The sequence below is a fragment of the Balaenoptera acutorostrata genome, chromosome 2 (genome assembly GCF_949987535.1).
Source record: "Balaenoptera acutorostrata chromosome 2, mBalAcu1.1, whole genome shotgun sequence".
NCBI classification, from domain to species: domain Eukaryota; kingdom Metazoa; phylum Chordata; class Mammalia; order Artiodactyla; family Balaenopteridae; genus Balaenoptera; species Balaenoptera acutorostrata.
Window position 1 is genome coordinate 172,096,061 of NC_080065.1, and position 22,529 is coordinate 172,118,589.

A 22,529-nucleotide genomic window follows, 5' to 3' on the forward strand; every position below is an offset into this window, starting at 1 on the left:
GGAGTATAGTTGATTTACAATGTTGTGTTGGTTTCAGGTGTACGGCAAAGTGAATTAGTTATCCATATATCCACTCTTTTTTAGATTTTTTTCCTATATAGAGTTGGCCATTCTTTCTTGGTGGATGGTGAACATTCCGGTGTGCTGCTTCAAGTTTGTCTTTGGCTCAGGAATGTTTTCTTCTAGTATATCATAAATGGTACTACTTTTCTATGTCTTCAGGTAACATATTCAGGAAAACCAGTTATCAGCACTTGGGATCTCTGTTGCCTGCCCTTAACTTCCATTATCTCACTGAGAGTACGTTCCTCTAGTGAAAAGTCTCCTCAGAGCCCCCTTCAGTTCCTCAGACTGTAGATGAAGGGATTCAGCATGGGGGTAACTACTGTGTACATCTCCGAGGCTACTGAACCCTTTCTGGAGGGATGGGCTGTTCCAGAAGTGAGGGAGACCCCAAGGCCTGCTCCATAGAACAAGGAGATGACTGAGAGGTGAGACCCACAGGTGGAAAAGACTTTATACTTCCCACCAGTAGATGAAATGCCCATTATGGAAGAGATAAGAATAAGAGAAAAGGATCCCAGTCAGGGGAATAACACCCAGCAGGCCAGTTACAAAATACAGCAGGATGTCACTAACAAGGGCGTCAGAGCAGGTGAGCTTGAGAATCTGAGCAAGTTCACAGAAAAAGTGGGGGATTTCTGTCTCTGCAGAAGGACACCCTCAAAACCAAGCTTTGCAACAAAGAATATATCAGGCAGGTCAACCAAGAAAGCAAAAGCAGGAGACCACAAAGGCGAGGGTTCATGATGACCGTGTAGTATAGGCAGTGACAGATGGCCACGAACCGGTCATAGGCCATCACTGTCAGTAGCAAATTATCTAGCCCAGCAAAGATCATGAAAAAATACATCTGGGTAAGGCAGGCTTCACACGTGATGCCTTTGTTCTGCATCTGGATGTTCACTAACATCTTGGGGACTGTGGTGGTGCTGAAACAGATGTCAGTGAAGGACAGGCTGGAGAGGAAGAAGTACATGGGGGAGTAGAGGTGGGAGTCTGAGATGATGGCCAGGATGATGAGCAGGTTCCCTATAACACAGACCAGGTACATGGGCAGGAACAGCCCAAAGAGGAGGGGCTGCAGGTCCATATCTTCCGAAAGGCTCAGAAGGATGAATTTTGAAATAGCTGTTTGGTTCCCTGTTTCCATATAACTTATGGAAATTGCCTGGAAAGAGGCAAGAGTAATGTTCAAACAATGACAAAACAGGAATGTGCCATACATTTGAAACTCATTCACTCATGAAGTCTTATGTTTTATCTAGCGTTTTCTAGACCAAGATCTCCTCAATAATACCCTCCCTTCCCTGCTTCGACCACTGCTACCAGGAACACCTCTTTAAAAATGAATGTCCCACACCATGCAGGGGTGTCTTGCATCTTCCCTGACTCACTCACTATTCCTTTGCTGTATAATTCCTGCGAAACTACCAGCCTCGGTAACATCTCCTTTCTGCCTTGCCATTGTGGTCTCTTCAAGTTCCAGGGAAACGTAGAGAGAAAGAGATCATTGGGAGTTGCAGAATTTAATGATGTTTTATTACCCTCATGCCATTTGCCTTGAAATAATATCTTGAAGCACACCATTCTCTGTCTCAAGTTTGACTCGGAGAAGGATATTGTGCAAAGATTTTATAGATAATTCCTCCATTATCATATAGTAACTTCTCCATTACTCTCCCAATTTGTCCCTCTATCATTGTCGTAATGATCAATGTAGCATAATACACCCCAATTCCAAAGACCAAATCAGAACTCCCACCATACATTCTAATTGTGCCCTGCATGCTCGTGTTGCAGTTCTTTAAATTTCTTTAGGTTGAGAGGACTATGCCTTTTCTGTTTCATGTTAATTTTGTAACCTGAGCACTTAGTACAGTACTTGGTATATAATAGGTGCTCTATAAATAGTTGTTGAATGAATGACAGAAATTGTCAGGATGTGTAGAGGCAATTCCCTATCATAAAATCTTTTTTTAAAATTAATTAATTTTTGGCTGCATTGGGTCTTCGTTTCTGCACATGGGCTTTCTCTAGTTGCGGCGAGCGGGGGCTGCTCTTCGTTGTGGTGCGTGTTCTTCTCATTGTGGTGGCTTCTCTTGTTGCAGAGCACAGGCTCTAGGCGCGCAGACTTCAGTAGTTGTGGCACGTGGGCTCAGTAGTTATGGCTCATGGGCTTAGTTGCTCCACGGCATGTGGGATCTTCCCAGACCAGGGATCGAACCATGTCCCCTGCATTGGCAGGCGGATTCTTAACCACTGCACCACCAGGGAAGTCCCTATCATAAAATCTTTTAACCAAGGACAAAGAGACCATTTATCATGAAGCCTTTTCAACTGAAAATAAAGAGAATGAGAGCCTTCTACCTTTTATGTCCCTCCTTAAAATTAAAAAAAAAGTCTTAATTTCTGTTTGAATATTACGTCTCTACCACAGGAGGGAATTTCTAAACTAAGAGACAGTTATCCTCAATTTCATATACATTTAAGAAAAAGTTCCTTCCTTTGAGTTGAAATGTGTCTTTTTATAACTTACATGGTTTTAGTTCCTCTCTCTGAAGATCATTTCTCTTTGTCATGATAATATTTAGATATTTGTAGACATCTAAATGATTCTCTGCATCTCCTCATCTTCTATTTATTCCACAATTATTTGAGTGCCTACTGTATGCCAGGCAGTGGGTTAGAACTAAGTATAGAAAGGTAAGAGGCATGGGCTCTGCTTTCCTGTAGCGTACTGTATGCCAGGCAGTGGGTTAGAACTAAGTATAGAAAGGTAAGAGGCATGGGCTCTGCTTTCCTGTAGCGTTGAGTGTTATGGAAATGTCGCTGCCTTTGACTCCTCTGAGGTAATTATTCGGATTAAGACTCCTATGATCCATCCACTCAAGGAAAGTGATTTGTAGGAGTATTAACTGGTCATACTTAAGGAATATTAACTTAGTTGAAAATTCAAGAAAGTTTGTAAAAGGAGATGAATGAGGACAGGCAACTTTTAAAACAGTGCAATGGACATAAATACAGAAATATCAATGGGACAGACTGGATAGTCATGAAACAGATATTAGCCAATATGAGAATTTAGTTTGTAATATAGATATATCACAAATTAACCCATAAAAGATAAATGATGTAATAAATGGTGTTTAGAAAACTAGAAAACATTTGAAAAATACCTCAAAATAAATACCTAACAGAAAAGAGAGTGACTGGCAAAACTGAAATCAGAACACTATTAGAAATGAATACAAATAATGTATTTATATGACTTCATGAAGTGTGCAAGCTTCCTAAATAGAAGAGCAGTGAAAGGAATCACAAAGGATTAGATCAGTAGTTTAAAAAACATTCAGTAGGGACTTCCCTGGTGGTCCAGAGGTTAAGAATCCACCTTCCAATGCAGGGGACACGGGTTTGATCCCTGGTCTGGGAACTAAGATCCCACATGCCATGGGGCAACTAAGCCTGCACACCACAACGAAAGATCCCAAATGCTGCAACGAAGATCGCATGTGCTGCAACTAAGACCTGATGCAGCCAAATAAATAAATAAATAAATAAATAAAATACATTCAATAAATCATGTGTTTATCAATAATACCAAGTGACATGAGGTAGGGAGGATTTATAAGAAAATATAAAAGTGCAATAACAATATATTAGAACGCTCGTATAAACAGTAAGAAAAAAAATAGAAAAAAATAAAGGCTAAATACAAGTGGATAAAAACATGAAAAAATGCTCAAGTTCCATAAATATATCAATGAAAACCAAAGTAAAGGAACAATTAGATGCTATTTTTGTAGACTTTATTTTTTAAAGTAGTTTTAGTTTACAGAAAAATTGAGCAGAAAGTGGAGTTCCCATTTATTACCCCTCTCCCTGCTGGTCCTTGGTTTTACCTATTATTAACATTTTGCATTGCTGTGATACATTTGTTATCATTAATGAACCATTATTCATATATTATTATTAACTAAAGTCCATAGTTTACTTTAGAGTTAACTCGGTGTTGTATTGTTTTATGGGTTTTGTCAAATGCATAATATTATTTATCCACCATTATAGTATCATACAGACTACGCTAAAAATCCCCTGTGCTCCATGTAATCTTTCCCCTCTCCAACCGCCGGCAACCACTGATCTTCTTACTGTCTCTATAGTTTTGCCTTTTCTAGAACGGCATATGGTTTGAATCGTGTAACCTTTTAGGACTGATTTCTTTTACTTACATATGCATTTACAGTTCTTCCATGTCCTTTGATGGCTTGATAGCTCACTCCCTACTATTCCTAAATAATATTTAATTGTCTGGATGTAACCACAGTTTGTTTACTGAAGAACATCTTGGTTCCTTCCAATTTTGGTCACTTATGAATAAAGCTACATAAAATTTGTAGAAGTTTTTGTGTGGACATAAGTTTACAACTCACTTGGGTCAATACTAGGAACACAACTTCTGGGTAATATGGCAAGACTATGTTTCCATTTAAGGAAATAGCAAACAAAACAAAACAAAACCAGTACCAAATTTAATGAGACTATCAAATGTTGGTCATAATCAGTGAAATTGGCATGACTGTTTGAAAAGACGCCTTTCGGCTAAGCTATTCTAGAGATCAAGTTAGTAAGTATTTGGAACCCTCCAAATGTATATATACACTGGGAGCCCTCTATTTTAATTCTAAGAAAATAGGTTATCAGATTGGTCCCAAAAGATTTAGGTATGAGGCTTCCCTAGTGGCGCAGTGGTTGAGAGTCTGCCTGCCAATGCAGGGGACACGGGTTCAAGCCCTGGTCTGGGAAGATCCCACATGCCGGGGAGCAACTAGGCCCGTGAGCCACAACTACTGAGCCTGCGCGTTTGGAGCCTGTGCTCCGCAACAAGAGAGGCCGCGATGAAGAGTGGCCCCCGCTCGCCGCAACTAGAGAAAGCCCTCGCACAGAAACGAAGACCCAAAGCAGCCAGAAATAAATAAATTAATTAATTAATTTAAAAAAAAAAGATTTAGGTATGAGACTGTTGCAACATTACTTCTAATGTTATGGTACTTTTATTTTATTTTATTGAACAGAATGGATGAATGAATGATTTTCTTTTTGGCCATGCCGTGTGGCATGTGGGATCTTAGTTCCCCAACCAGGAATTGAACCCATGCCCCCTGCATTGGGAGTGTGGAGTCTTAACCACTAGACCACCAGGGAAATCCATTATGGTATTTTAGAATGTACTGTGGAGTATTGCTGTTACAGTACAGGCATACCTCATTTTATTGTGCTTCACTTTATTGTGCTTCACAGATACTGCATTTTTTACAAATTGTTAACTAAGTCTATTGACGCCGTATTACCAATAACATTTGCTCACTTCATGTCTCTGTCACATTTTGATAATTCTCACAATGTCTCAAACTTTTTCTTTATTATACTTATTATATTATACTTTACTTATATTATACTTGTTTATTATCAGTGATCTTTGATGTTACTACTATTACTCACTGAAGGCTCAGATGACGGTTAGCATTTTTTAGCAATAAAGTATTTTTTAGTTAAGGTTATACACATTGTTATTTTAGTCATAATGCTATTGCACACTTAGTAGACTACAGTCTAGTGTAAACAACTTTTATATGCACTGGGAAACCAAAAAAAATTCGTGTGACTCACTATTGTGCTATTCGCTTTGTTGTGGTGGTCTGGAACCAAACTCGCAATATCTCAGGGGTCGGCCTTGTATAATGTTTATAGAACATTACTGTTAGAGTACAGATCTTCCTTGACTTGTAAAGGGGTTATGTCCTGATAAACCCATTGTAAATTGAAAATATCATTAAGTTGAAAACGCATTTAATACACCTAGCCTACCCAACATCATAGCTCAGCCTAGCCTACGTTAAACATGCTCAGAACACTTACATTAGCCTACAGTTGGGCAAAATCATCTAACACAAAACTCATTTTTAAATTGAAGTATAGTTAATTTACAATGTTGCGTTAGTTTCAAGTGTACAGCAAAGTGATTCAGTTATATATATATAATGTAAAGAATATATTCTTTTCCATTAGAGGATATTACAAGATATTGAGTATAGTTCCCACAAAGCCTGTTTTATAATAAAATGTTGACTCACTCATGCAATTTATGGAATACTGTACTGGAAGTGAACAACAGAATGGTTGTAAGTGCATCGGTTGTTTACTCTCCTGATTGCCTGGCTGACTGGGAGCTGCGGTGGCTGCCACTGTCCAGCATCATGAGAGAGTATCTACCACACATCACGAGCCGGGGAAAAGAGCAAGAATCATAATTTATAGTACGGTTTCTACTGAATGCTAATCGCTTTCACTTCATTATAAAGTCAAAAATAGTAAAGTTAGGGCTTCCCTGGTGGCACAGTGGTTGAGAATCTGCCTGCCAATGCAGGGGACACGGGTTCGAGCCCTGGTCTGGGAAGATCCCACATACCGCGGAGCGGCTGGGCCCGTGAGCCACAATTACTGAGCTTGCGCGTCTGGAGCCTGTGCTCTGCAACAGGAGAGGCCGCGATAGTGAGAGGCCCGCGCACCGCGATGAAGAGTGGCCCCCGCTTGCCACAACTAGAGAAAGCCCTCGCACAGAAACGGAGACCCAACACAGCCATAAATAAATAAATAAATAAAATTAAAAAAAAAAAAAGAAATAGTTACTTTAAAGAAAGAAAGAAAGAAATAAAATGGAAAGGGTGTTTCTCCATCTTAGTGACACAGTGTTTAAAAAAAAATAACCTCCTTTGCAAAGCCTCCCACAACTCCCCACCCAGCCCTCTCCAGAATCCCAGTGTCCAGCCACCCGGTGGGCATAATGACAAGGTGCCGACCGCGTTCAGATGAGCTCAGTGGAAACCAACGGTGAAGACAGGCTGCCCAGAGGCGCCGAGGAGCTCTGGACAGGCCTTGTCCCTGGACGCCCAGGCACAGCTCGTACCTCAGCCCACCAGGCGTCATGCATCCCGTGCTTGTGTTGCAACAAAAATAGAAATGAGACTTTTTTTCCTGATAAACAAGGAAATAAGGAAACAATGAACAGGCTGGCAAATAACATAAGCAGGCCTGAAAGAGTTAAGCAATCTTTGTCATTCTTAGTTGTTAACTACTAACAAACACTTGTCGTTAGACTTGTCCTTCACAAAGATGATTATTCTCTGACTCCATATGAATTACCCTTTGCACCTGGCATTTCTTCTCCCCCTACACTCCCTTGCAGCACTCTTCATTTCAGGAAGAAGGTCACGGGCTAATAACCTCAGGGACAACAGACCCTTTTGCTGAGCCGCCTGACCCCAGCTTCAGCCATAAATTTGCACAAGAAAAGAAATGCAAGACCTTTATTACTTTGAGCCTTATCACATACCCCAGACCACGAGCCCTGGGCTATATAACCTTTCCCTATTCCCCAGGGAAGGTGGGGGCACAGTTCTCGTGCACTAGCCTGCTGTGCTACCCCTTTGCCAGGAAAGTTTAAGCTATTTTTCTCGTTCCTCCAAAACTCTGTCTCCGTATTGCTTTTTAGCATCAGTGCACAGAGAGCCAAGATTTTGGCATTACTTCTCGGGGTCTGTCCCCACTGTGCGGGTCCCCAAGCTGTGTGCTCACTGGTGGACGTGCTCGCGGGCTCCAGGCCTTTGATGGACCAGCTCCTGGGCCCTCCTGTGTGTTCCTTCATCCTCTTCTCTCTGCCCTGAGTCTCTGTCCCGCTCTGCGTCCAGCCTCCCGAATCCATGAACAGCTCACTGATTTCCAGTGTCTCCTGTGACTCGGTTAAAACCCATTAAGACTCCACATTTCTCCTGAAATACACTTTAGCTGCCTTCCCGTGCCTGTCGGTATTGTCAGGTCTAAGTATTTCTAATTTCCATTATGATTTCTTCTTAGACCCATGAACTATTTAGAGATGTTTTCAAATGTATGGGTTTTGGGTTTTTTTTTAATCATCAACAAGGATTTATTGATGGCCCCTCGTAGCAGTCACTGTGTTCTGGGTGCTGGAGGTACCCAAAAGAGCACTCCCCATTAAATGTGTATTGTTGGCTACACATGTGTTTTTGAAACGCTCTAAAGTTTTGATTCTGCAGGTTTTTTCTCAAATATCAGAACACACACACACACACATTTCCATAACCCTTTCTTAAGATCACAGGCCCATGAAGCGGGTGCCTCATGGCTACAACAGCCCTGTTGCCCAGCACCACAGGCCACCTCCTCCAGGAAGCCCTCGGAGTTTTTTCAGACCATACATGGGGCTGGACGAGGGCACCACCCAGCCCTACCCCCTTAGCAGGGAAGGGTCCATACAGACAGTGCCTTCCTCCACCCCGTCCAGCTACTTCCTGGGATGGGAGGGAGGGCGGCTGAGACACCCTAGGAGAACCACCTCCTGAGCCTCTCCTGCCCGGGATAACAGCGGGGTGCCTGCATTGAGCCCCTCGCTCCCACCCCTTGCAGGACTCCACAGGGTTCACGTAGGAGGAGCTGCTCCTCCTGGTCCCTGGGCAGCCTGGCCACCAGGCTGCACGTGTCTCCGGGCTTCAGAAACCTCGAGCTGAGCCTGGGGCCCAGTAGGGGTTTTCACTGCAGGTCTGAGTGCCCAGTCTCTGTGCCAACGTGCAGAACAATGCAGGGCACAGCTCTGTGTAGGTGCTACCTGGGACAGGTGCTATCCCTCAGCCCCGGGTGCACCAGCATTCACAGAACGGGGCTGAATTGCAGGCTCGTGCTCCGGGCTCCGGGCTCCGGGCTCCGGGCTCCTTGCTCCACCTCGCATCTCCTGCTGCCCCCAGGGCAGACCCTGCTCTCCCAGGACGTTAGCCTCCCAAAGCCCGTGCCCACTCCTCACGCTGAGACAGGCTGGGACCTGGGACTCTTTGCTGTAGGGCTGCAGGCTTGCACCTACCTAGACACACCTCTCCTGGAGCAACAAAATACAAAGTATCTGTATGGGACTAAAAATAACTGCATGCATGAGCAGTTGGGACAAATTCTGGACAAAAGATACAAAGAGACCAAAACCCCCAGTTCCTACTTTTGAAGAGCCTGGAGCAAAAGCAGGGGGTTGGGAGCAAAAGCAGGGTACTGCGCATGCGCCCTGCACACAACACCACCAAAGGGGTGGGCAAACCACCTAAGCCGCCCCTCCAGCCCGACCCCCTGGACACACCCCTACCCTCACCCCATATAAGGAACAAGCTCGGCCCCCCCACCTTCAGGGAGCTAGCAAGCAAGGGTACCTGTTGTTTCTTCTCCTTACCCCCTGCTGCAACAGGGGCCCCGATAAAGACCTGCCTGAATTTCCTGTCTGACCGCTGATCAATTTCTATTGATTAAGGGGGCCAAGAACCCTGGTCGGTATCAACACCACACTTGGCCCCCTGAGGCCCCTGCAGGGACAGGCCATGGTGGGCTTCTAGGTCCATTCCTAGATGCGGCCAGAGTGGGAGAACGGGAACAGATCCCTGGATTTAAAATGATCTTTTCATTGTTGATTCCTGACTTAATGGCATTGTGTTTAGAAAATGTTCCTTATGATACTGCTTCTTTTTTCTTTTTCTTTCGATTTTTTATTTTTGGCTGTGTTGCATCTTCGTTGCTGTGCACAGGCTCTCTCTAGTTGTGGCGAGCAGGGGCTACACTTCATTGTGGTGCGCTGGCTTCTTGCTGTGGCTTCTCTTGGTGTGGAGTACGGGCTCTACGGGTGGGGGCTTCATTAGTTGTGGTGCGCAGGCTCAGTAGTTGTGGCGCACAAGATTCATTGCTCCACGGCATGTGGGATCTTCCTGGACCAGGGCTTGAACCTATGTCCCCTGCATTGGCAGGCAGATTCTTTTTTTTTTTTTTTTTTTTTTTTTTTAATTTTAAATTTATTTATTTATTTATTTATGGCTGTGTTGGGTCTTCGTTTTTGTGCGAGGGCTTTCTCCAGTTGCGGCAAGCGGGGGCCACTCTTCATCGCGATGCGCGGGCCTCTCACTATCGCGGCCTCTCTTGTTGCGGAGCACAGGCTCCAGACGCGCAGGCTCAGTAGTTGTGGCTCACGGGCCTAGTTGCTCCGCGGCATGTGGGATCTTCCCAGACCAGGGCTCGAACCCGTGTCCCCTGCATTGGCAGGCAGATTCTCAACCACTGCGCCACCAGGGAAGCCCGGCAGGCAGATTCTTAACCACTGCGCCACCAGGGAAGTCCCAATACAGCTTCTTTGGTACTTGTTGAGATTTGCTTTCTCCCTGGTATATGATCAGTCTTCCTAACCTTTGCACGTACGCTCCAGAAGCACAGGCAGCCCCTAGTTCCATATGTGTCCCCTTGATCAAGCCCAGCAGCTGTTCATCGAGGCTTCTGTGAATTTGCTCATCTCTATAAGACTCGTTGGTTACGACACGCAGGACATCCAGGCATCTTGTCCCTCTCAGGTCCCATCAGTTTTCGTGTCTGTCTTTTTTTTTTTTTTAAATAACTGTTTTTAGATGGCTATTTTAATTAATTAATTAATTAATTAATGGTTGTTTTGGGTCTTCGTTTCTGTGCGAGGGCTTTCTCTAGTTGCGGCGAGCGGGGGCCACTCTTCATCGCGGTGCGCGGGCCTCTCACTATCGCGGCCTCTCTTGTTGCGGAGCACAGGCTCCAGACGCGCAGGCTCAGTAATTGTGGCTCACGGGTCTAGTTGCTCCGTGGCATGTGGGATCTTCCCAGACCAGGGCTCGAACACGTGTCCCCTGCATTGGCAGGCAGACTCTCAACCACTGCGCCACCGGGGAAGCCCCGTCTCTGTCTTTTGAGGCTGTGAGAGGAACACAGTCTGGGTCCCGTCCCTTCCCCGGGAACCGCGTCTCCAGACAGCGTGTCCCTGATGCTGTCAGCCCCCAAGGCTGCCCCCAGATTCCCCACCTGCACACCCTCCTCCACCCCTACCGTACTCCCGTCCTCACACTTAGGGTTGCTGCTCATAACTGCTTTTAGAGAGAACTTATTTCATTTCACTTACAATCATTGCATTGTGTTCACCTTGCTTTTCCTTTTCTTTGTAATATGAACACATGAACTCTGCCCTCGGAACATTTGAAGTGCACAGTGCAGTGTTGGTAACCACAGGCGCCTCTAGAACGTATGTTTTCCAGTCATACATACTTATGTCTTTATTTTTAGTTTGAACTTTCTTTTTTATTGAGGTATAGTTGATTCACATTATTATGTTCATTTCAGGTGTACAGCATAGTGATTCACAATTTTTAAAAGTTACCTGTCACGAATTTTTAAACTGATTTTCATTCTGGAGCTTCTGCTGTGTGTCCAGGAGCTGTGCAGGGCACAGAGACTAGAACAGATGCCACCCTGCCCACGTGAACTTCAGGAAACAGTGGGAATCAGTAAAATGTTTTCAGGTGCTTCACTGTGCTAAGTGCTCAAGAGAAAACTGGAGCAGGGGAGTGGGGGCGGGGCAGGTGGGCGGGGCTGTCCATCCTTCCCTCTGGGGAGGAGGCTTAGACGCCCAGGGGTGGGACAGGATGGACGGGGGCGTGGCCTGTGGGGTCTCCAGGCCAGCGTAGCTGCTGTGCTGGGGCCAGGGTTCAAGGGCGGGAGCAGGAGGCAGGAGGGCGCCGGCTGAGCAGGGTCCGGGCCCTGGGGGTGCCGCCCCTCGTCCCTGCCCCTGGGGAGTGAGGACCTGGGCTGTCGCTGCCTGACCCGTCCCCGAGGGTCGGGGGCTGCGCAGGGGGAGGGCAGTGGGCGCAGAACCGGCCGAGGCCACAGTCATTTCCAGTTCTCTGCTGTTTCCTGTCCTATGGGGCCCCACGTGACACCCTGACTGCGGGGCAGAAGCTGACAGCGAGCGGTGAGTTCACGTCCCGGGTCCCCAGCCACCTCGACCCCTGGTCAGGGACTGGTCAGGGGCGCCTGGCACGGAGGGTCCACCCAGTGCCTCCGGCTTGGGCTCCGGCCCTTCCTGTCATGAGGACGGAAGGCAGGGGTGAGGGATGCGAAAGTCTGCTGATTCCTGCCCTTCTGGGCAGTCCTGGAGCCCGTGCCCCCGCCCCTCAGTCTGTACCCCCATCCACTCCTAGACGGAGTTGGGGGGCAAATCTGGGAGCACCCATCTGCTCCAGCCCCTCTGGGTGCAGAGGAAGAGCGGGACGCCCGGCCCCCCCACCCCCGCCACAGGCATGCACAGGCCTCCTCGGGAGCCAGAGCTGGAGGGGGACATCTAAGCCAGGTGACGTTGTGGAACCAGGCCGACAGCACAGGGAGGCTGGTGTGGTGCCCACGCAGGGCCTTATTCACGTTGCTCTGCTTTAGTGGGGTCTTAGTTCTGAGAAGTTACAGAGACCCCCGAACGCCCTCCTTGCAGCAACTTGACCACGTGCCCAGCCTGCCGACCCCTCCCCACGGCCAGTGGGGGAGTCAGAGACCACACTGGGTGCCGCGCCCTGAGGACGTGCGCGACCTGAGTCGACGACATGGAGGAGCCCCAGGAAGATGTCGTGTTAGCTGTTTCAGGACTTAGAGGAGCTGACTCGAAAGTTCACATGCAGAGTAACTAAGCAAGAACAGCTGGGAAAACCCTTTAAAAGTGTGAATGAGGGAGTAGGCACACCAGCTACAAGACATAGATAAAGGTTACACTAATGCTACCGTAATTACCAAAAGCCTTTCTAAGTCAGACAAAATCCTAGATTCCACTGTAAAAAGTGGCTGATTCAACCACATGAAAATCAAGTATCTGCATGGGGGAAAAATCCCTAATCAAACTCAAAGAAACTATGAAACTGGGGAAAAATATTTACAGTTCTAATGCCCTTAATGGGTGAGGACTTTCTACAAATTAGTTTCTTACAAGGCAAAAATATGAGCAATGATAAGAAGGGATAGTTCACACAAAAAAGGAAGGAATGATAAAATATGCTTGTTCACCTCGCTCCTAAGAGATGTGCACATTGACACCAAATCGATGTCACTGTGTCCGTCTCACCTCAGCAGCGAGGTCACAGCTATGAGGGATGGTCGAGGAATCTCAGAGGGTTCTGGTTGGGGGTCATCGGGTACCATGAACACACTGTTAAAGCTAAGAGCGCGGAGGTGACAGACAGCATCCTCTACAGGTGGGAAGAGCACGAGCTTGGAGCCCTCCATTGGCCCTTGTGCATTTGCCAGATCAGAAAAACATGAGTGCCCATCAGGAAGGAACTTTAATAAAATCATGATGGAAAGCAGCAACAAGTACAACCATATCTAAATGTAAAACTGTCATTCTGCAAAAGACACAGTTAAGAGAATGAAAAAGCTACAGAGTGGGAGAAAAAATTTGCCTATCATATATCTAATGAAAGACTCGCGCAGAATAAGAACCAAAGTGCTGGCGAGGACGTGGAGCAACAGGAACTCTCGTTCAGCACCGGTGGGGATGCATATGTCGCAGCCACCGTGGGAGACAGCTTGCCGATTCCTTACAAAACCGCACACACCCTCACCACGTGCTCAGCAATCATGCTCCTTCGGATTTACCCAAAGAACTTGAAAACATACATCCACATAAAACCTGCATGCAATCTTCTCTGCTTTGCTCATGATCGTTAACAACTGGAAGCAACCAAGATGATCTTCAAAGAGGGAATGGAAAAACCGTGGAATTCCATGAAACGGACTACGATTCAGGGACACAAAGGAACCAGCTATTGATTCACTCAAAGCATGGGTGAGGGGCTTCCCTGGTGGCGCAGTGGTTGAGAATCTGCCTGCCAATGCAGAGAACACGGGTTCGAGCCCTGGTCTGGGAAGATCCCACATGCCGCGGAGCAGCTAAGCCCGTGAGCCATGGCTACTGAGCCTGCGCGTCTGGACAGCCATAAATTAAAAAAAATAATAAACAAACAAACAATTAAAAATAAATAAAAATAAATATATAAATAAATATTAAAAATAATAAATAAACATAAATAAATAAATAAAGGAGGCTTTTAACTCAGAAGTGTCAAGTTATCTATCTTTCCAGGGGATGAAGTTCAAAATGCCAGATAAAAACCCTTTAGCTCCTGGTCATGGCATGGGTACTTGCAGTGACCCCAGCTCAGTGACTGTTTACTGCTCTGATTGGAAACATTTCAGGATTTTAATTGGTAAGCCGGTGCCCATGCATGTCCATGCATCATCAGTTTGGTGACATCTACTTCTGGACCTCTCAAAACCCCCCCTTCTCAAGGTTTATCTTTCAAACTCCCACCAGGAAAATTTCAGGCCCTCCCCTCATTAAGCACAGCTCAAGGCAGTAGAAAAGAACACAGCCATCCCCAGGGCTACAGCTTAGTGGACTCAGGCGAACTGCTGCTTTAGGACACATTGGTAACAAGACAAATGTATTTGTGATTACCAGAGGTGGAGAATTGGCGCGAGGAGAAAGAGGATGAAGGTTGTCAAAAGGTACAAACTTCCAGTTATAAAAGAAATACAAAAGATGTAATGTACATGAGGACCATACTTAACACTGCTGTATGATAGTGAAAATTAAGAATTCTCATCATAAGAAAAAATTTTTTAAGTATGAGATGAATGTTAATGTTTTGTGGTAATCAGTTCACAATATATGAAAGTCATATCATTATGCTGCACATTTAAACTTATACGGAGCTGTATGTCAGTGATCTCATAAAACTAAGAAATATTTATTTAAAAGATAAAAAATAAAAATGCAAAACATGATCAATGAAAGAGGACAACCAACAGTTGTTTTTCCTTTAGAAGTCTTTATTAGATCATAAATGTACAATAGCTTCTTAAGTCTACACAGACACTTCAGTTTTTTAAAGGAATACATGTAACATTATGTCTCATTACACCATGGTGCTGGATAACAGCTTTTCAAAACTTTGTGAGAAAATTCTTGAAAATGGTTTCATATGTCACCCAACACTTACAAATTTCAACATGATCAAAGAAGGTATGCTTCTACACTCTTACAAAGACCAGTAGAAAGAAACAATTAGAAAGCTAAGAAACTGTCTCAAATCTTTCCTCCTTAGTAAGGTAATGTTCTTAAATAATCCAATCCGTTCACAGATGGCTCTCCGCATCTGCTCTGATGTCTTCTGCCATATCACTGCATATTTCTGCATTACTGAGGTAAGAGTTTCCACGACCTGAAGATGTTCTGCTGCCTCTGGGCTTTCCCACTTGCCCACAGCAAATAGAAGCTCAGTATCAGATGGTCCCTCCATAACTCCCACTTCCTCCACTGCCTCCTGGACCATACTTTCCTCCACGGTGTAATCCTTGTTCCTGCAGCCAAAGTTTCCACTCTTCACTAAGCTCAGTTAGAAGGTTGCTGGTTATGATTTCTGAAAATCACTGTCGTTTCCACTCGCACACTTTCCTCCTCCATAGATGCCATACCCACCCCCGGATCCTCCACCCTGGTTGCCAGATCCAGGTCCTCCACCACCATATCTTCCTCCTCCTCCATAACCAGGGCCACCTCCAAAATTGTCACCTCCAGGTCCTCCTCCACACCTATTAGAGCCATGACCAAGTCCACCGACCACTCCTGAATCCGTCAGATCGTCCTCCAAATTTCCTTCCTCGTCCTGGTCCTGCTCCAACATTTCCACCACCACCAGGAGAGTCTCCAAAACCGACGTTGCCTCCTCTTCCACCTCTAGAACTGTGGATTTCCTGCATTTTAGGTCGAGACAAGGCCTTTCTTACTTCTGCATGATGACCATTGATGCTATGGTATTTCTGCAGCACAAGCTTATCCACGGGATCATGGTCATTAAAAGTAACAAATCCAAAGCCTCTTTTCTTTCCAGACTCCCTATTGGTAATTATCTCAATGGCATCGATTTTTCCATATTTCTCAAAGTAACCTCTAAGATGATGCTCCTCAGTATCTTCTTCAATTCCACCAACAAACAGCTTCTTCACAGTCAAGAAAGCGCCCTGCTGTCCAGAATCCTCTCTTGGGACAGCACGTTTGGGCGCAACCGTTTTCCCATCAATGGAATGAGGTCTGGCAGCCATGGCAACATCCACCTCAGCCATGGATGAAAACGTGACAAAACCGAATCCTCTTGATCTTTTGCTGGCAGGATCCCTTATGACCACACAGCCTGTAAGTTTTCCCCATTGCTGGTAGTAGTTCCTCAGACTTTCTTCTGTGGTTTCAGAGCTCAAGCCACCAATAAAGAGTTTACGGAATTCTTCTTGTTCCTTCTTCTTCCTCCAGAAAGTAACAGTTTTGAAAGTTTCCTCCATCTCGGACTCCATTGCTTCAGCCATTTTCTTGAAGCTGAGAGAGATAAGGGAGATCTCAGGGGAAGATCATGGACCTGGAACCTGACCTGCCCCGGATCTGAGGTGAGAACGAACCTCCAATGCTCCAGCAACACTTTCTAGGAGCACCTCCACGCAGGACCCGGTGACTCCCTTGAATAATTCTTGGAACACCTTTCAATTTTCCTGCAAAACACCATTTGCACAAGTGACCTTTCCTGATCCACTAATCAAAATTAATATTACATTTTCTATTTTTTTTCCAATTTTAAATTGTATGTGTATTGCTCTTTCATTTTATATTGTTTTTCTCACTAAATTGATATCCAATGAAGAGAAGACTGATCTGGACCTTAATGTTTAACACTGACATATTATTCACTTATTGCTTTGTCCCTAGGGAATGCTCAGATGTATTTTTGAAAGAATTTATCCGTACCCCAAAACAAACCTTTTTTTCTACATTTTTGAAATAAATTCACTCAACTACAATTATGCACTGATAGTCTCTTTTGTGATATACTGCAATCAATTCTCATTAAGATTTCAAATCCTTTTTCTCTTTGTAATCCATTCTAAGACTCTAGTCACAGAAATCTGTTTAAAATGTAAAGCTAATCAGTGCACACTTTCTTTTATATTTTTTTTAATTAATTAATTTCTGGCTGCGTTGGGTCTTTGATGCTGCAAGTGGGGTTTCTCTAGTTGAGAACAGGAGCTACTCTTCGTTGCAGTGCAGCGGGCTTAGTTGCTCCGCGGCATGTGGGATCTTCCCAGACCAGGGATCAAACCCGGGACCGCTGCGTTGGCAGGGAGATTCTTAACTACTGCACTACCAGGGAAGTCCCCACCCTTTCTTTTATCTTTCATTGCTGTCCTCATTTTTTTTTAAAATTAATTTATTAATTTATTTATGTATTTTAGGCTGTGTTGGGTCTTCGTTTCTGTGCGAGGGCTTTCTCTAGTTGCGGCAAGCGGGGGCCACTCTTCATCACGGTGCACGGGCCTCTTACTATTGCGGCCTCTCGTTGCGGCGCACAGGCTCCAGACGCGCAGGCTCAGTAGTTGTGGCTCACGGGCTTAGTTGCTCCACGGCATGTGGGATCTTCCCAGACCAGGACTTGAACCCGTGTCCCCTGCATTGGCAGGCGGATTCTCAACCACTGCACCACCAGGGAAGCCCTGTCCTCATATTTTTAAAGGGAGAAATAATAAATCGAATTTCATTCCTGCTGTCCTGTCATAATTATTAACACTACCCCTTAAAACACTCAAAAGATGTTTGAGTCTGGAGGGAAAATTACTTGATCCTCTTATTTACAGAGCACCTAATATATGCCAAGTTGTGAACTAAAACCCAGGATTCAGAATTGCACTTAACAAAGTCACTGCCCCAGTTTATTTTAATGCTGATGAGATAAAAGGGTTAAATGACTGAAGAGTGTCTACTCTAGTGTTGGTATGAATAAATGCTGTTAGGTATGAATAAGTGCTCTGATTAACAGTAAGGCTAACACAGAAATAGAAGGAGGCTTGGAGGAAGAGCAGTAAGAAGGAGAGAGGGAGGGAGAATTAACTACAATTTCTGATGATGATGAGATTAGGGGAAGCCTGACTGATGACATTAGAGCAGAGAACTTAATTTTAAAAAAGAAAAGAAAAAGGGGAGTTCCCTGGCTGTCCAGTGGTTAGGACTCAGCGCTTTCACTGCCCTGGCCCAGGTTCAATCCCTGGTCCAGGAACTAAAATCCCACAAGCCACATGGCATAGCATGGACAAAAAATAAAGAAAAAAGAAAAAAAAAAGAAAAACCAAGCATATTCTGGGTAAAGAATTTTCCAGAGAGGAGAGCAATTTCAACAGCACAGGGCTAAAAACACTACTTCCCTTCCCAGTGATGTTGGTTTAAAAACAAAAATCCAGGGCTTCCCTGGTGGCGCAGTGGTTAAGAATCCGCCTGCCAATGCAGGGGACAAGGGTTCAAGCCCTGGTCCGGGAAGTTCCCACACGCCGCGGAGCAATGAAGCCTGTGCACCACAACTACTGAGCCTGCGCTCTAGAGCCCAAAAGCCACAACTACTGAGTCCTCGTGCCCCAACTACTGAAGCCCGCGCGCCTAGAGCCCGTGCTCCGCAACAAGAGAAGCCACCGCAATGAGAAGCCCACGCACCGCAACGAAGAGTAACCCCCGCTCACCGCAACTGGAGAGAGCACGCACGCAGCAAGGAAGACCCAACACAGCCAAAAATAAATAAAATAAATTAATTTATTAAAAAAAAAACGAAAACAAAAATCTGGATTATTATCCCAAGAAAGCTTCATGTACAAAGATATACAAAACCTTGAATATTTCTTAATACCAACACCAAAGAAATAACTTCAGTAAGATAACCTCTTGTTTTAAGAGTAAAGTCTGCTAACTTAAAGAGATTTTACTGAAGAAATAAGGATACAAGTGGACACTCTTGCCATCAATAAAGATGCCACACTCACCAGAGTCTGATTTGTGAAAAAGGCTGATGCAGGTTCCCTCAGTTCAAGAGCTGTCCTGGGACCCACTCCTGAGATGCAGACAGCCTGTAGCTTGCTGGAAAAAGGAGTGACTTCTGCCTCTGATTCTTCTTTTATAGACTAAGAGAGTGGATAATCCAATCACTGGATAATCCAGAGGAGGCACCCTGTCTCAGATTAATGGGATTGGAGAGGTTCTTAAATCCTTTCACACAAAGATAAAAATATGGGGCTACTCACATTTGCATACTGTCCTAGATGAAAAAAATGTAATACATATGTGTATGTGGGTGTTACTTAGAGTTTATGTCAACATTTTAGTCAATATTATAGTATTTCCTTTTTTTCTCACTCTGGAATACATTCTACAAAAATAGGAATGGAAGCTTCTATATATAAAAATTTCCAGGTAACATGTTTCAATACGAAAAATTAGAGATCGTTGAAATGTTTATCAATAAAAAAGTCAAAAATCCTTATTGACAAGTCTATACTGTCTATATCATACAGCCATTACAACAAAATTAGTGTTTTGTGCATTTACATTTTATCTAATTACTGGGAATTTGAGATGATTACAACCCTCTTACTTTTTCCTCATTCTTTGACCTAAATGTTCTCTTTATCCTTTTTACTTCACTTTTATTATTCCATTGTTCCCTCTGTCAACTTGTTAATCCAAATCATGTACAGATCTGGGTGTAGTTACATTGGTGACTAAATTATGAATCCTTCACTTATTATTCTAATACAGATAATTACTTTTACCACCTTTCCCAATGACTAAAACCTTAGAACACTTTCAATTCCATTACAACTTCCTGACTTTTCTAACACTGCTGTCATGCATTTTAATTCTACATATATTTTAATCTCCATGAGATGTATCTAGTTCCTTATAAAACAAAATTTATTTATATTTATTTTGAAATTATCCCTTCCTTTCCTCTTCATTCCTTCCCTCATTCCTGGTTTTCAGTCTGGGATTTTTTTCCTTTGGACTTAATAACTCACTCTAGTATTTTGTTTAATTCAAGACTGCTAACAATGAAATGTTTCACTTTAAGATTTACAGACATCTTTACTTGGGACAATATGATGCTCGACATAGAATTCTGGTTTGATATGATACTTTTTGCACTTTAAAAATGGTATAGATACCAAGGGGGAAAGGGTAGGGGTGGGATGAATTGGGAGATTGGGATTGACATATATACACTACTATGTATAAAATAGATAACTAATGAGAACCTACTGTATAGCACAGGGAACTCTACTCAGTGCTCTGTGGTGACCTAAGTGGGAAGGAAATCCAAAAAAGAGGGGATATATATATATACCTATGGGCTGATTCACATTGTTGTACAGCAGAAACTGACACAGCAGTGTAAAGCAACTGTACTCCAATAAAAAAAAAAATCTCAAAAAATTGGTGCTCTGTTGGTATCTATCTTATTTGGTTTCAATATCAATGTCACCAATTAACCTTTTTCTTGCTCATTTGTCTTCTGTATTCTCTACAAATCTATTAGGTTACCTTTGGCTTTTAGATCATAGAATAGCTCTGTTTCCTCTGTATATGCTTTTCTTAGGGAATGTTGAGTTACTCCCAACTGTGCGTGGATGACTTTCATCAATTTGAAAAATGCTTGTGTATTTTCACTTGTGATATTATAACCGAAAGTGGGGTCCAGCTGCTCGCCACTCAAAAGCCATTAAAGAGGCAAGGTTGGTGGAAAGGAAAGTTTGCTTTATTTTGGATGTCAACAACCGGGGCGGGGGGGTGGGGGAGGGCAGACTCCTGTCCAAAGGCTGACCCCCTGCCCCCGACAATCAGGGAACAAGAGATTTTATAGACAGAGAGAGGGGGCTACATGCAGAAAAGCAGTCAGCTCTGACAGTTATCTTGAAATTGGTCATGCAGTGGTCATCTTAATTGTTTTAAGTACAGTTCATCTTTATTTCCAGAGTTGGTTTGTTCCCATTTCCTTGAGGCCAGTTCTCAGAATTGTGGCAGCTTATGTCATGGCTACAGTCTGGTCATCATGTAGTTAACTTCTTCCACCTGGTAGGGGTTTCAGTATCTAGCTCACAGGATATGGCTCAGAATATTATCTATAGCCCTTGAGAAGGAATTAAAGGTCCTTAACTATGCTTAATGACTAAACTATTTTTATTTAGTCTTGTTGGACTGCTTTCCTTTGTTTCTGCAGCATTTTCTCACTTCTCTGATTAAACTTATTCTTTGGCTAAACTTTTTCCACAGACAAAAGTCAGGCTGAGGACATGGTGGTGGGGGGAAGGACCATAAGGTCCTGCTCCATTTCAATATTAATTCCTCCCCACATTTACTCTGCTTCCCTTTTAATGATATCTCTCTTCCATTTTAACTCTGTGTTGAGTTGTTTATTATTCTTCACTCTCAGCTTCTGTTAGGCTATTTGCTCTGTCTTGCTGTTTAGTAATCCAGCTAAACTGTTTAGAATCACTATCTTCTTAATTACCTAAATTCTTAGTTTCAGTTCTAAGACAAACAATACAAAACTTTAATTTTTTTAAAAAGGAGCAGTTTCACAATGAGGAGAAAATTCTTTCCTTTTGATACACTAACACTCAAACAGAGAGGGGAACTTATAACTTGGATCAGATTAAGATATTTTAGGATTCAGTATTCATCAAAATTCCTCAGAAGGACAGAGGGAATGGAAAACTTGTGTGGGAGAAGAGATTCGCATTACATACCTTGGTAAAGTACATCAAGCTAAATTATGTAAATATTCAACACAAATACTGTCAAATGAAACAATATACTGAAAAAAACACTAGAAAAATGGGGCAAACTAGAATAGGCACTGTGTAACAAAGGATAAATACTCTGTGTGAATACTCTCTTACAACTATAAATCTTGTGAAATCTTGATACAGATCAAGTATAATGAATCAAATTTAACTTTTGTATTGACATGTGCTCTAAGTCATAAGGCATCATATTTCAAGGCTCAGAAAGAAGAAAAGGATATAATGAAATGAAGCTGGGCCTTATGAGGCCCTCCCTGGTACAAAACCTTTCTGTGTCCCCTGTTTCTTGTTTGTAGGAAATAGGTTTCATTCCTTCTCCTTGAACTTCCCTGAGTTCCAAAGGGCACATTCAAAAAGTAGCTTATGAGGGAAGGGAGGGAATGAAAGGAAGAGCATTCAAGAAACAATAGTGCAGCCTTGGAGCAGGGTGCCTCCTGAAGGAATATACATAACAATATTGTTGAGTTCTTCTGCAGGAACTAAAGACCCCACCCAGGTGGAGGATGGTAACTTCAGCCTGAGCACAAGATTCCCAAAACAGCGCACTGTTAAACCACCAACCAACCAGAAAAAGTCACAAACCCTTCAGCCCTAGATTGGAATTGACATATATACACTAATATGTATAAAATGGATAACTAATAAGAACCTGCTGTATAAATAAATAAATAAAATAAAATTCAAATTTTACCTATAAAAACTTCTCCCTGAAAACCATGTGGGAATTCAGGGTTTTTGAACATGAGCTACGCATTCTTCCTTGCTTGGTCCTGCAGTAAGACTTTCTCTGTTCCAAACTCTGGCGTTTCAGTTTGTTTGACCTGACTGTGCTTCAGGCACGTGAATTTATGTTCAGTAACAATAAC

At 43.7% G+C, this 22,529-nt stretch overlaps 2 pseudogenes; both read right to left on the reverse strand.

Moving 5' to 3' along the window:
• Nucleotides 1-338: 338 nt before the first annotated feature.
• LOC103014729 (olfactory receptor 7D2-like) lies at nt 339-1,213 on the reverse strand (annotated as a pseudogene).
• A 13,942-nt stretch (nt 1,214-15,155) lies between these two features.
• LOC130707331 (heterogeneous nuclear ribonucleoproteins A2/B1-like) lies at nt 15,156-16,335 on the reverse strand (annotated as a pseudogene).
• Nucleotides 16,336-22,529: the final 6,194 nt, after the last annotated feature.